Source organism: Micromys minutus (genome assembly GCF_963924665.1).
Source record: "Micromys minutus genome assembly, chromosome: 3".
Taxonomy (NCBI): domain Eukaryota; kingdom Metazoa; phylum Chordata; class Mammalia; order Rodentia; family Muridae; genus Micromys; species Micromys minutus.
The window spans coordinates 47,488,766-47,503,777 of NC_137972.1; positions in this window are offsets into that span (position 1 = coordinate 47,488,766).

Genomic DNA, 15,012 nt, shown 5'->3' on the forward strand with positions numbered 1-15,012 from the left:
ATTCAGAGGAATTTATTTGGAGTGAGTGTTCATTCATTGCTGCCAGATACTGATTAAATAACATTTTATATTTCATTTCAGGAAATTTTTTCATTTTAAGAAAATGAAACCTAAAAACCAAGTTTTAAAAAAAAAATCTGTCATTGGCTTTCTCGAGATTGGCAGGCAAATGTTTTCTCTATGACTTTACATTAGGAATGTTGCCTTTCATGTAAATAAATAATCACTTACTGGAATGTGCACAGAATACAGCAAAACTATGGAATGTTAGGAAATGCTTTAAATCCAAATAAAACAATGAGAAGGCAATATAGCTGATTTCGTAAAAAGTAAAAGAAAATTGTGTGGTGGGGTGAGGGGAGAAGAGACAGCTTCTCTCGGGACTTAAAACCAAGTCATTAGCTCAGTCATCTCCTTGACTGCAATGCAATAGTTTCCTTATCTGTGCTGAGAAGAATGCCTGGCTCTTTGTACCCATCTCCCTGTGTGCCTTCCACTTGCCATCAATTCTGTTATCATTGCTAAGGTCCTTTGCTTTACATTAAAGATGGTGTCGCAAAGGTAATCCGCCAGTTAGATTTGCCCAAAACTTTTTCAGTGATACCCGAGACTGGATAATTTCACCCACAGACTCCTAGAATGTATCCAGACTTATGAAGCATGGATGTGTAATATGTTATTCTGAAGTCATTGCCTCGTGAATATTGCCAGCTCCTCTCTACACCTAAGACAGCATGGCTGAGACGTCACTGTGGAAAACTGGGCATCCTGGGTCTAATTCTCTACGTTCCATTGAGCATTATCATGATGTCTCTTCTCTGATTCTACTTCACATCCAGTGCTCTCCATGAACCACGAGAATGAAGAAAACCTAATCCACCTTGTTACCTCTCTCCCCTCTACATCTATAGACAGAGACTGAAATTTCTCACCAACTTAATCTAAACTTTCCTTTTGTTGTTTTGTTTCTTGGTGATGTCGGGTACCAAATGCAAGGACTCTTCCATTTACCAACCAGGTGCCCTATGAGAAGCAGCGTGGCAGATTTACACATTTAAAGTATGCCAGTTGTCACATGGTGAACAGACAAATGCATTGACAGATATTCTTCCTGTTGTGTGAGCACCAGCGTTATGCTGGAACAGACATTGGGAGCAGCACAGGCTGCCTCCTCTCTAGCGATATAGTTCTCACTGTCTCAGACACATCCAGCACTGGCCATAATACCTGATAAAGCTCATGACTGTGTGCATCAAGATATGAATATGGGGAAGACAACTCTTGCACAAAAAAAAAAATCATGGAAAGTCTTTGAATAGGAAAGATTTGTATTCAATCCCTTGTTGAAAAGTCCATTTACTGAGCAATTTAAGATTGGTATACATAGGGCAACTACACACACACTGTAGGGGAGCAAGAGCTCTGAGTTCAGATTTTAGCTGATGATTATTTATACTTCATGGTCTATTAAGGTGACTATGGGGAAGGGGGTCCCCCAAACTCCCAGACCAGGGACTGTGTGTGCATGGAAGGCAGTTAATGAACATGAGCCAATAAACAGTGGGTGACTGAAGTGAGAAATGAGAAATAAAGCATCTCCTGCAGTCTTGTCAACATCATCTGAGTCAAGAAAAACCACAGTGTATATGAAAATTAGTCCCCATCACATCCAGCATTGGACACTCTGTCCTGTAATTTGCCTACTGAACATGGGCAAATTGTTATCTTCCCCTCTCTCTACCAGAAAACGGCCCTACCAGTGTCTGCCACGACGATTCTTGTTAATAACTATAAAAGTGCTTAGTAAACACCACTAAAACATAGTACTATTCAAATTCTAAATGAAAGAACACCCAAAAGGAAACTTTATCTTCAACCCAGCTTCACCATGTGCTCTGAAAAACTTCACTTGAATAAACAGCATCTTAGATTAAGTGATACTTTGGACTTCCAGTACTCTTATCTGGTTTTTGTCATTATTTCTTAATGATGTTAAATATATTTTCTTTTAAAAATTGTCCTATGTCTTGATTATCAAAAGTAATCTTTCTTTGTGTCTTTGTTTTTTTTTTCTTTTCTTTTTCTTTCTTTCCTCTTTTTGGAAGGAGATTTCAAAAATACATCTGCTAAGGATGAGAATGAGCTACCCAGAGGCAGCAAAGAGCAGCACAAATGTGTAATAATGTTGGTGAGGCGCCATGATCCCAGCCAACTTTAGTATTAATGGCTTTCTTGACAACCTTGGTAAGCAGAAAGCTTATTAGCAATATCTTTGGTTCACATATTTTTAACCCTTACTTGAATCAGTAACTTTCAATGTTCACTTTACTTTTAATGTGTATATTTTACTCTGAGACAAGATGGTGAAACTGCTAGAATAAAAGCACCAAGTGTTTTCTCCCTGGAGCCAAAGGAACATATGATAGAAATGCAGGGTCTACACGTTTGGTAAGTGCACTTTGATGTCAATGTGGTGTGTTTACTGTTATTTGGAAAAATGTTCGTCAAGATTTGGATTTAATCATACATAGGAAGACACACACCACACACTAGAGATCACCATTTACATGGTTACTCAAAGTCCATATTTTTTTTCAGCACATTCTTTCAGTGAACATAAAACTGGGTTAAATTAATTAGTACCTACAGTTTGAACCCCTTATTAAACCTATTATCAACAGTGAGGCCTTTACCTCAGTCTGCTAAATGGCTGTAACATTAGCAAAGACAGGATGGCTTAAACAACAGGATTTGTAGTTGGAGTCCAAAGTTAAGGTGCCTTCCAGCCTGGCTTTTGAGGACCTAGTCCCTAGATTATACAATCTCTGTAGGGTGCATGCGCATGCGTGCATGTGTGTGTGTGTGTGTGTGTGTGTGTGTGTGTTTGTGTGTGTGTGTGCATGTGTGTGTGTGTGTGTGTGTGTGTTGAATTTGTGTATGTGTACATACAGGTATACATAAATGTACATGCATGTGGGGGGGTCGGAGGCTAATATTTTCCACCATATTTTCTGAGACAGGCTCTCTCACTGACCTTGGAACACACCGATTTAGCTAGTTTGGCTGACCAATGAGTTTCTTCTGCATCTGCCACACCAAGACTTATCTGCGAATTCTAGAGATCGAAGTTCAGGTTCTTACACTTGCATGGCAACTACTTACTAATTGAGCCATCGCCCCAGCTGATTGCTAGTCTTACCTTTTGTTATGAGGCAGGAGGATGGGGATGTCAGATGTTTCCATCTTCATGACTTCAACTAAGCTAATTGCTTCCCAATGGCTCTTCCTCCTAATGCCACCATACTAGTCTTCGAGCCTCACCACATGAATATGTTTGTGGAGGAGAAACAGATATCCACCCTTAACACTTGTTTCAACATTGCAGTAACCAGATTTATCTTCTAAAACTCAGAATGGATGATCAATGCTTTTATATATGAGAGAATACTGGATCAAATCCCTTAAGACCAAGGTTTCTCTTATCTATGTGAATCATTGGCTAGATAAAATGCAAATAATGTCTTTACATAAACATATAGTAACATTTGATTGTCTAAATCTTCTAAAGTTATTTAATATTGCCTTAGTAAATATGCTGCTCATAGAATGGTGAATTTGATTTGTACATCATTGGATGTATAATTACATTACTCACTGTAGCTCTTAAGAGCCAAGTATAAGATAAAACTATCAACAGGCTATTAGCTTTGGAAAATTATTTAGGGAAAATGGAAATGAATGACTATCTCATAGTCTTATATCAGTAAATTAAAATGTTTTTCTCATTGCATTTTATTTTATTATTATGGCATGATAAAACTTTGTAATTAAATAACTATGCCATATGTTGTTTTGTGTGGCCATTGCTTTCTAAAAGGGAATATATGCATCTTTTCATCTGTTTATTCTCAGGCAAACTAATCCAATGGCAAACATAGCCTGTTCCCCAATCTGATTGTCTGAAGGGCTACATATGGGACAGATATCCTAGGTGCAGCCATGTGTCAGTATTCCTTTTCTATGGAAGGTGTTCAGTAGTTCAATATTTGAAGATATTTCCTGGAAAAAAAAAACCGGCTTAGTATTATTTCATGTACCCAAGAACTTAGAAGGAAATCAAGATCATTGCAGCCATGGGGATCCTTTGATCTAAGGTCTGTCTTCTGTAGTTTGTAACTGGACTTTTTTAAATGCCAACTTAAATATCAGGTTCCTGAGGATGGGAAGATGGCTCATTCAGGAAGGTATTTGATCTATAAGCATGAAGATCCAAGTTTGACTTCTGAACATACATGTTAAAATTCAGGTGCAATACTATGAGGTCATATTCAAAGAGCCACAGAAACAGAGACAAGAGTCTCAGGACTTGCTGGTCAGCCATTTTAGCAGCATCAGTGGGCTCTAGAGTCAATGAGAGAATCATTCTCAAAAACTAAGATGCAACGTGTTTGAGAAGGCACTAGGTATCAATCTCTGATCTACAGCTAACATGCATATAGATGCTGCCATGCATATGTGTATACACATAAGCACACATATACTCGTGTAAGGAAACATACAAAACTCAAAGTAACAACCAACAGAAATAGCAGATTCCTGTGAAGACTAGACATTCAGATCTACTATAGCTCCTAATAACATGTCTGAATTCCTTTTGTAGTGTTGAATTATCATGCATTCCTTTGGTTTCCTCTATGCTCTGTGCCAAGGAAAATACTTAAAATTTGTGCTGTGTTTTCTTGACCAATACTGGACTCTGCTCAGCCCCAGTAAGTATACGGAGGCACTGAATGTCTGTCATGTGTTTGTCCTTAGCCATGTAAGCCCTCTTCTTAGAACAGTTCAAATGCCTTTTAATGAGGTAACTCATAGAACTTGTAATTACTTGGTTCAGTATAATTTCTTCTTTCTCATTTTGCTATTTTTCTGGCATCCTGATTTCTCCCTTTCTGTAGCCTATCTTCTGGTGATTATTTAGCAAGGTCTTTTGAGAAAATCACATTTCCTTCACCTTTGCTACTGAGTATGTCAGCCGGATACACAGTTTTAGCTTGATACTCACATCTCTTGACACCCTACAGATGCTCCATTGTCTTCTGACACCTGGTGTCACTCCATTTAACCTTTAGTGCTCTAGAGTTTATTGATGACATTTTTCAGCACTGATTAACTCTAACTTACCTTGCTTAGGAGTCTCTGTAACTCTCCAATTTGAAGGAACATGTCCAGTATTACATAGTTTAAATTATCAACTATAATATAGATTTTTCTCCCATTTATTCTGTTTGTTTTTCCCTTTTAGAAAAATCTAGGGAATTTTATGCTTTCATCCCTTTCTTTCAAGTTCACTTTGGAGGGACATAAATAATCTCTATTATGAGGTAGCATTGTAGCAGGGTAGGAGTATATGTTGTTAGGAGCCTAAAAAAATCATTCTTGGGTGGTTTGGTGAGAAATGTCTATACCAGGTGTTGTAGTTTGAACATGTTTGCCCTCCCCAACCTCGCCATTGCCTCACATGTTTAAATACCTGGTTCATGTAGAGTGACACTTTTAGGAGGTGTGTCTTTGTTAGAATAGGTATGGCCTTGCTGGAAAAAAAAATGTCACTGTGGGGGTAAGCTTTAGGGACACCATATGTTCAAGCTCCCCCCAGTGTAGAGAGACAGTCTCTCCTGGATGCCTTTGGATCAAAACTTTCAGCTTCTTCTCCAGTACCATGTCTGCTTAGATGCTGCCATGCTTCCTGCCATGATGATAATGGACTAAACCTTTGAAACTGTAAGCCACTCCCAATTAAATGTTGTCCCTTATAAGAGTTGACTTGGTCACAGGGTCTCTTCACAGCAATAAAACTAAAACACCAGTCTGGAGGTGATAAGCCTACTCAGCACTTGTTAACTCTCAGAATTCACATCAGAAGATTACTGTACTTTCAGTAGGTAGCCATCAAGGTCCCCCATTGTTACTGGAAGCATTTATAACTCTGGTCTAACACAAACCATGTAGGCTAAACACGAGTGCTTAAAGAACAATAGGAAAACACATATAAGTCAAAAATACTGTCTCTGATTGATCCCAAACTATTATTGATTAGCATGTAAATCAACATCCAGTATAAATATAATTGATTGTAATGTTTTGAGTGCAGAGTGAAACTTTGCCTACTATGTTTGTGTATAAAACCTAAGGATCATAAATCAGAAGGCATGGCACTAAACTTGCCCACACCACTGGATTTTCCATGTATTGCCATTTATGAGATAGAGTCACCCCTCAGAGGTTGGTACTAGAATCTTCCTTGCCCCCCATCCACTATATCCTATTAATTCATAGGGAAAATCTAATTTCCTTTTATAATCTCTTCTTTACAGTATCAAGAGAAATTTGAGGAGGATTAATGTGTCAATTTGCACATACAAACAATTCCAATTGAAAGGAGAAAAAACATCCAAAGGAGGTATTCTGAGAGCAGACTTGATAATAAGTGGGTTTGGTAAAGAACTACTCCCCACTGTCATTAAAATAAACCCAAACACCTTCGCCTGGCTTGTGAGGTCACTCGCTGGAATCTCAACTTTCCTTCCTCAGGTTACTGTCAGCTGTTTCTCTGCGTGAAATCTGTATCTCAGCCAAATTGCAGTGAGTCCCAGTTTATGGCACATAAGTGACTTTTCCTGCCTCATATGTTCTACCAAACTTTCTTTCTCTTTATGTCTTCTCACCTCATACCACACCCCACAAGCCTCATTTTACCATGACCAACCCAGTGATTTAAGGCCAAGTTCAAAGGCTACCTTCTCCAGGAAGATTTTCTCAAGTTCAGCTCTAGATGGACACTCCTGGCCCTTTTGTTCAAATCTAAGTAACCTTGAAACTAAAGCTTTTTCGTATAGCTGTCGTGTCCCCTTTGCTTTGCTTCCACTAATAAACTCGAGGGAAGGCATGCTCAGTGTCAGACTTCCTCAACGCTCCCAAGACAATGCCTTGCACACAGTGAGCATCCAACACTTGCAGAAGCTGTCCTGTCGCCAGCTCGGGAGATGTGAGTGAACTGAACTGTGGATGTCACTCAGACTAGAAGTGGTATTTGCAATTCAATGGGACCTCTTTGGAAAATAGCTCTTATTAGAGGAGAATCTCTGTGAATCATTAACAGCCAGCAGCAGTGCTAAAGGACTAATTTTAATAATATTTCTGTGATAAAATTCAAAGGCTAGTTTGAGCGAAACAGATATAGCCCAGACAAGTACACCTGTTGGCAATTGCGATGACCACAAATCAATTTTCACACTCTTCTCTCAGGCTGAAAGCTACAGAGATCTTTGCCTCCCCATCAACTGTCCAGGGATCATCAGTTTGCTTCCGCCTGCAAGCATGTCAGAAATGCAAGCTCTCAGGCTGTTCTCTGACCACATTTAGTGAATCTGATCTGCATTTTGACAAATACGAGGCAAACATAGACGCTCTGGTTGTAAACGTTTAAATGGACATTTATCAAATTAGTGTCCAAATACATCTATCTATGTACTAAGCAGACTAACCATCAAAGGCTAATCAGCACATGTAGCACAGCTTAGCATCAAGAGGTGATTTGCATGCACCATAGGCACAACTCCTAAAAAGGAATTAAAATACCATCGCAGATCATTTTCTTACATTTTGCCTTCTTTAGGGTTCTAAGACAGCAGCCCAGGGAAAATGCTGAGAATCAGATAAACCACCTCAACAAGAGAGATGAGCCCCAAACTTATCTTCTTCAGTAAGAAACAAAAAACATTAAATACCAACTGCCAAGGTTATAATGGAGACGCAGTGTCCCAGGTGGGGCTCATGAAATCCAAATTGGTTGATTCATGTCTGCAAGAAGCAGAAGTGCTTCGATCTCACCTCTGAGAGAGACCCAGAAGACCCCTCAACAGAGTGGAAATACGGTCTCCCTGCTATGCTGACACCCTTAATTGTGGCTTTTGAGCTTTTGATGTTCTGACACATAAATAGCTAAAAATTTGCTTTTTCATTTTGTGCACTTGCAAGTTGGAAATGTCATCAAGTTTCATCAAGATTGAAATGGGGTCCAATTTGCTAAAAATGCCTCATGCATAAGGAAGTTGTATGCTCTCTCCCGCATGGGAGTCAGCCGGCACAGTGCATTATGCACCTCGAGCTGGAAGGATCTCGACATGCCACTCAAAACACAAGTGGAGGGAACAGTAGCTTTGGGGTCTTTGCACTTTCAGGGGGAGGGGAGGAGGTCCAACCCTCAAATATTTAATTCCCAACTAAAACTGTTCTGTGTCCTCACTATAAAAGTACTTGCATATAAATGGTACCTACAGCTTCTCCCTGCTCATTATCTGTGAATCACAGATGGTTTCCCTGCCATGGTATGCCCCCAACACAAAGAATGGCAGACTAATGGGGGAATGTAATTGCTATTTTATGTCCCTTTTGCTTTTAGCAAAGTATAAAACCAACAACTTTTTTTTTGTCACAATAGGAAAGCAAGTGAACCAGTCAATGCAAAGTCTGCCTTCTGACAATTGAGCCCTATCTTTTTAAAATTGGGGTTATATTTCCTTTGATTCAGTCAGGAGACTATGAGAGGAGACAACGTGATTAAGATTGGATGTTTGCAGCAAAAAGGACTGGAGTTACTTTCTGAGTAGAAGAGTTTTCACTGCCTTGCCCAGTGATGCCTTATTTAATCCCTTCCGTGTTTCCCTTGGGTTTCTACACGGTCACAAGTTTTAATTAATCTCAGCCTCATTTTGACTATGGACATCAGAAGGGGCTTTGTTACCCAGAAGTTAGCAATAGATATGAAAGGATCTGTGGGACTGTCTACATATTAAGGACTCACAGATTTAAAGAAAGGAAATAGAAAACCAAGCCTAGAAATCTGTGAGTCCCTTCACACATTCCAACTCACCTCAGGTGAGATTCACATCCACCTTAAAGGAAAGTTTCAGGGGACTTCTTACATCGTAGGAATCTGGATCGATTTTTCATTATGATCTCTAGTATAACTCTGTATTTTATAGATTTTTTTAAAAAAATAGATCTAGGTTCCTGGTCCCAGGTAACAATGGTGTTGAAAGGAATCGCATAGCTTCTGAAACACCCTAATCCAGCTGTTCTTAGAGATCTTCAGCTGTACCTTTTCATGTTGCTAATTATTAAGAGTCTGGGTGATCATAACAGCTTTAAATTTGAACCACTGTTCACTAGTTTTACTTCTATCAGCATTTTCAGAATTCTTATTTATTTATTTTATAAAATATTATTATAGCTCACAAAATTTGTTACATAATAATATATGATGAATACACAATTTTTTCCTTTTTCTTTTTTTTTCTAAGAAGGACTGACGCTTCCACATTTTGGCCTTCCTTCTTTATGAGCTTCATATGGTATGAGAGTTTTTTTTCTTGGGTATTCAGAGTTTTTTAGGGCTAGTATCCAAATATCAGTAATTGCATATCATGTGTGTGTATGTTTTTTTTTTTCTGTGACTGGGTTACCGCACTCAGGATGATAGTTTCTAGCTCCATCCATTTGCCTATGAATTTCATGAAGTCATTGTTTCTAACAGCTGAGTAGTACTCCATTGTGTAAATGTACCACACTTTCTGTATCCATTCATCAGTTGATAGACATCTGGGTTCTTTCCAGCTTCTGGCTCCTATAAATAAGGCTGCTATGAACATGGTGGAGCATGTGTCTTTATTATACATTGGAGCATCTTTGGGGTATTTGCCCAGAAGTGGAATATCTGGGTCTTCAGGTAGTACTATGTCAAATTTTCTGCGGAACCGCCAGACTGATTTCCAGAGTGGTTGTACCAGCTTACAACCCCACCAACAGTGAAGAAGTGTTCCTCTTTCTCTTAATCCTTGCCAGCATCTGCTGTCATCTGAGTTTTTGATCTTAGCCATTCTGACTGCTGTGAGGTGGAATCTCAGAGTTGTTTTGATTTGCATTTCCCTGATGACTAGGGATGTTGAGCATTTCTTTAGGTGTTTCTCGGCCATTTGGTATTTCTCAGTTGAGAATTCTTTGTTTAGATATGTACCCCATTTTAATAGGATTGTTTGATTCTCTGGTGTCTAACTTCTTGAGTTCTTTGTATATATTGGATATTAGCCCTCTATCAGATGTGGGGTTGGTAAAGATCCTTTCCCAGTCTGTTGGCTGCCGTTTTGTTTTCTTGACAGTGTTCTTAGCCTTACAGAAACTTTACAATCTCATGAGGTCCCATTCATAGATTCTTGATCTTATTGCATAGGTCATTGGTGCTCTGTTCAGGAAATTTTCTGCTGTGCCTATGTGTTCTAAGCTTTTCCGAACTTTCTCTTCTAATAGTTTCATTGTGCCTGGTTTTATGTGGAGATCTTTGATCCACTTGCACTTGAGCTTTATACAAGAAGATAAGGAAGGATCAATTTGCATTCTTCTGCATGCTGACTACCAGTTGAACCAACACCATTTGTTGAAGTGGCTGTCCTTTTCCCATTGAATGTTTTTAGCTCATTGTCAGAATTCTATTGGTCAACATTAACTGTCTGCTACTTGTCAGGCAGATACCCTGCACTTGATTACAGCCTCTCAGCTTTGTCATCTTTGAAATGGTCCTCTGTGCAAGAATTATTTGCTTGCTTCCCTTGTTAGACCTGGGAGGTTGGGGTTACACAGGGCAAGCAATTCATACTAATACAGTGGAACACAATAGATTTGGGGTGAGGACTAATGTCTACCGCCAGTTAGTATTTGTCTTCCACAAAGTGAGTTCTTCTGATTTCACTGGACTCTCACATCCAGAGGAGGAGCCCAGGGCTGGAGATATGGCTCAGAGAATACAGTGCTTGGCTAGCATGCATGAAGCCCTAGGTTCCATCCCCAGTACTTCATAAATCAGGTATGTTACTACATGCCTATAATCCCAGCACTCGGGCAGTAGAGACAGAAAGATCAAGAGTTAAAGGTCTTCCTTTACTACATGTAAAGTTTGAGGCTGGTCTTAGAAGATCAGACCCTATTTCAAAAGAAAGAAAACTAAGCATGAAGAAGAAAATGTTAAAGCCCACAGCTTAGCATCACATAATAAATAGCCAAAAGATAAGTCCCAAGTCTTCTGGCTTTAATGCCCTTGAGTTTTCCATTCCTCCACAGTTGGCTTAGGTAATTCCCAAGTCTATATTCCTAAAAATTGCTGATTTTAAATTAAAAAAAAAGAGGGGCTTAAATGAATCAATAGAACACGGTGAAAGTTAGAGTCTTTATTTTCATGCAAATAGTCTCAGGATGAAGGGCAAGACATAAAGATTCAATGACCTTAATTGTAAGAGAATTAAAAATTCCATTAGTAACTATCACAATTTAATAATGCTCATTTTTGCAAGAATGGGTGATAGTTACAGGAAATTATAGCAACTTCTTAATTTCTAAGATGATTACTTCAAGTGCATTTTCCTCATTAAATGTTAGATGCCTTTGCTGCTGCCAATAGTGAAGAGGTGGTATACTAATCCCTAACAATAAGAAATGCCCTGCATTCAGTGCTGTCAAAGCTATCAGCTCATTTTACAGGTAACTTCTCTGCCACCACGAGAATTCAAATCAAAACTAGATGAAGACTTGTCAGAGTTAGTTTTTTATGGTGAGTGACTTCTCAAGACTACCCAAGTAACTACAGCTGATCTCCAGATATGGTGGGGGTGTTGTGGTACACTTGACAAAAGCCTCACCTATCCACTGGTAAACATTTTCAGCAGCTTAGTGACCACCTTGTTGCATTTCATCATAATCATTTCTGAGTGTTTGTTGGAAAGTTGGGCAAAGAAGATGAAGAAGGTGAAGGCAAACAAGAGGAGGAGGAGGAGAGGTTAATTCTAAGAATAGATGTTCTTTACCTTACAAGCTTCATTAAAATAAGGCAGAAATGGAGTCACTAAACATAGTAAAGATGACAAGCAAGTGCTATATCACAACTGAATGCTCCCTGACCAGTGTGTTCGCAATGAAGAAAACTCCAAACCAAGAGCATGCTGAAAGCCTGCCAGAGACAAGACTACGGATACAATTTTGGAATCATTTATTTAGCCCTAGCATTCATGCCTCCATAACTGACATTAGAAACTCTTGCAGTGTGTGTTGTTCAGTATATTCCCCTTTGCTTGCTTCAGGAAAGCATTGTACATTAAGGCCCAACTTAGGGTTTGTTTTTGTGCTCAGTTTTCTGATGGGCCAGATGAAAAGTTCTATCATTGCAGGAGTTATGTTTGATTGTGAAATGTACCCCAATGGCCTGTGGGTTGACGGTCTGGTCCCCCAGTTGGTGGCATGTAGGAAAGGATGTGGGGGGGAAAGACTTTTGAAGGACCCCAAGATACCTCCTGTCTCTTTGCTTTTTTCCTACCACAAGTAGCTTCTGCCAAGTGTACCCAGACATAATGTTCTGCCCCAGTATGGGTCCAGAATCAAAAGACTCAAAGTCACAGAAATAAAACTCATGAAGCCATGAGTCAAAATATATGCTCCTCCTTTCATGCTCATTGTTACTAGACAGAGTCTAGCACACTAAAGATACAAGAAAGACAAAATGCACTCACAGAAAAACTAATAGACAAAGTTGCAGATTCATGGTATTTTTTGTACATGAGCATGTTGCATGCATAATGCTCATTATCCCAGGTGAAAACCACACTGACAAACAAGGAAGTGACATTATTTTCTCAAAGACACTAAGAAATTAAATGACAAATTTATTTTGTCTTTCTTGGTAATTTATATGACAAATGTGATTGGGATAGCCTCATTGATTGTGAGCTCAAACCTATGTAAACATCAAGGGAAATCATCATTATAACAAGCATGTAACACAATGCCCTTAAGATATTTTTTCAATCAAAGATGCCTTTAATATTTTCCCAGGTAAAATGCTCAACATGCAATTTGGAAACCAAGTGATTGTAAATACTTAAATATTCATTTGGCTTCTTCCATCCTGTCATTATTTATGGTAACACTTATATCTTTAAATATTGGGCTCATCCTATTTATAACAACTTAGGCTACCAACATTCATTTATCTCCCTAGGAAAGGCAATTTGGTGGAGGGGTTAGCCACCACTGCAGCAATTTGTCATTAACAGCAGTTCTAATTAAATAGCCTCCTCTACGCATTACTGTATCATCTTGTGCATTTTCTCAGCCTAAGACTAAATATCTTCTAGACCATAATAATCCACCAGATCAAAAATTCAGCTGCTCAGGAAAGTGAGAAAATAGTGATTTACATGTTACACTTTAAAAGCTTCATCAAAGCTGTAATAATTTTGTTGGATAAACAATGTGATTCTCGACATTAATAAGAATTTCTAAATATGAACAATATGTACCCTGAGGAGAATACTATCTAACAAGGAACTGATAAATTATGTTGGGCAAATAATCTGCATACTAAGACCTGTGTAATGGAGACAGGAAATTAAATATTGAAATGTGTAAATAATGCACAGTTTGGTGTGTTGGGTTCCTCCCCCACTCCTTAGTTGGGTTAAATCCCAGCTTCAAAATAATAGACATGACAGAGCACGCCCTTGTCACTCACACAAGAAAACAGAATACATTGGTTATGTCTCAGATTCAAATTTATGCTGACCACAATCTCAGTAGTTGAGAAAGAATGGGGGTGGGGAATAATATCCATGGAATATTTTTCTAGACTCCCCCAAACTACATTTGGTATTTTTTTATTTCTTGAGTCCAAAAATTACCTTTGAAAATAAGAATAAATTATTATTTTGTTTTAAAATGTCTAGTAATATGGAACCAATAGGAATGTTGCCCACAATGAAGCAGAGTTTTTGTGCAAGAGATGGATCCTGCAGCTGAGCCTTGGCTGAACATGCTTCAAAGGTCAACTCATCACCTGTTCCTGGTAGGCTGCTCGGGGGATGTGTCCAAAGCCAACTGTGTAGCCGACCAAATACTATTTTCTTCTTCAATACAGTTATTTCACTGAGGAGAGATGGCAAAAGGACTTCACAGGTCAACATGAGGAGCTCTGTAAGTACAGAGAGAAGCATGAGAACCTTAGTGCATGTGACATTCTCCAAGAGATGGTGTTATGATGCAGCTGTAAACATTAACCAGGCAAAGAGCAGGTAAATGAACCCTACCTAGAGAGGACAATTTGGGTAGGAAGCATGAAGTTAAACATATTCTCTGAAAGACAAGACGAGGTGAGGACAAAAATACAGAAGTCAAGTCCAGTCTAAAAACACTAAGACACAAGCTTGAAGAATACACTAAAAAATAATAACCAAAGATACCATAGCCTGATGATCAGTCTCCAGAATGTCTAACACTTAATAATCAATTAAAAGATAAACTAGTTGGAAACTCTTAAAATTCTTAAAAAGAAATCTAGCTTTCAGGAATGAGAAAAAAATACAAGACACAAGTTAAGGACCAGATGTAAAATTCTGATGATGTCAAGTGTAAGAAAAATGGTTACTGTCTGAACATTCTTCCAGTACATTGCTACCATTACTCCAGAAAAAAATTTGACGATGTCAATAAAAGTTTAGAGTTAAAAACCATTGAGCCTAAAAGTTAGAATCAACTTCCTTTATAATCATTTAAATACAGTAGTTTATAACATTTGACTGTATATTTGAAAAATAAAATGTTAAATATTACATAATTATTTTATAACATTAAAATATTTTGACATATTTATAATTGTTTCACATTATCTCGAACTTACACATAAGCATATTCATGTAAGGATATTCATACTAACATATAATTATATAAATGTTAATAGTATAATATATGATATAGATAGATAGATAAATAGATATGTACGTATGACATAATGTTTAGCAGTAAAAATTAACCTCAAAGTGACGGTGTGTTCTTCGTATAGTGAATGAGCAAAGTATACAAGTTAAAAGGCAAGTGTGGAGGCTCAGCAAGTGAAGGTACTTGCTCCAAACTGATGAC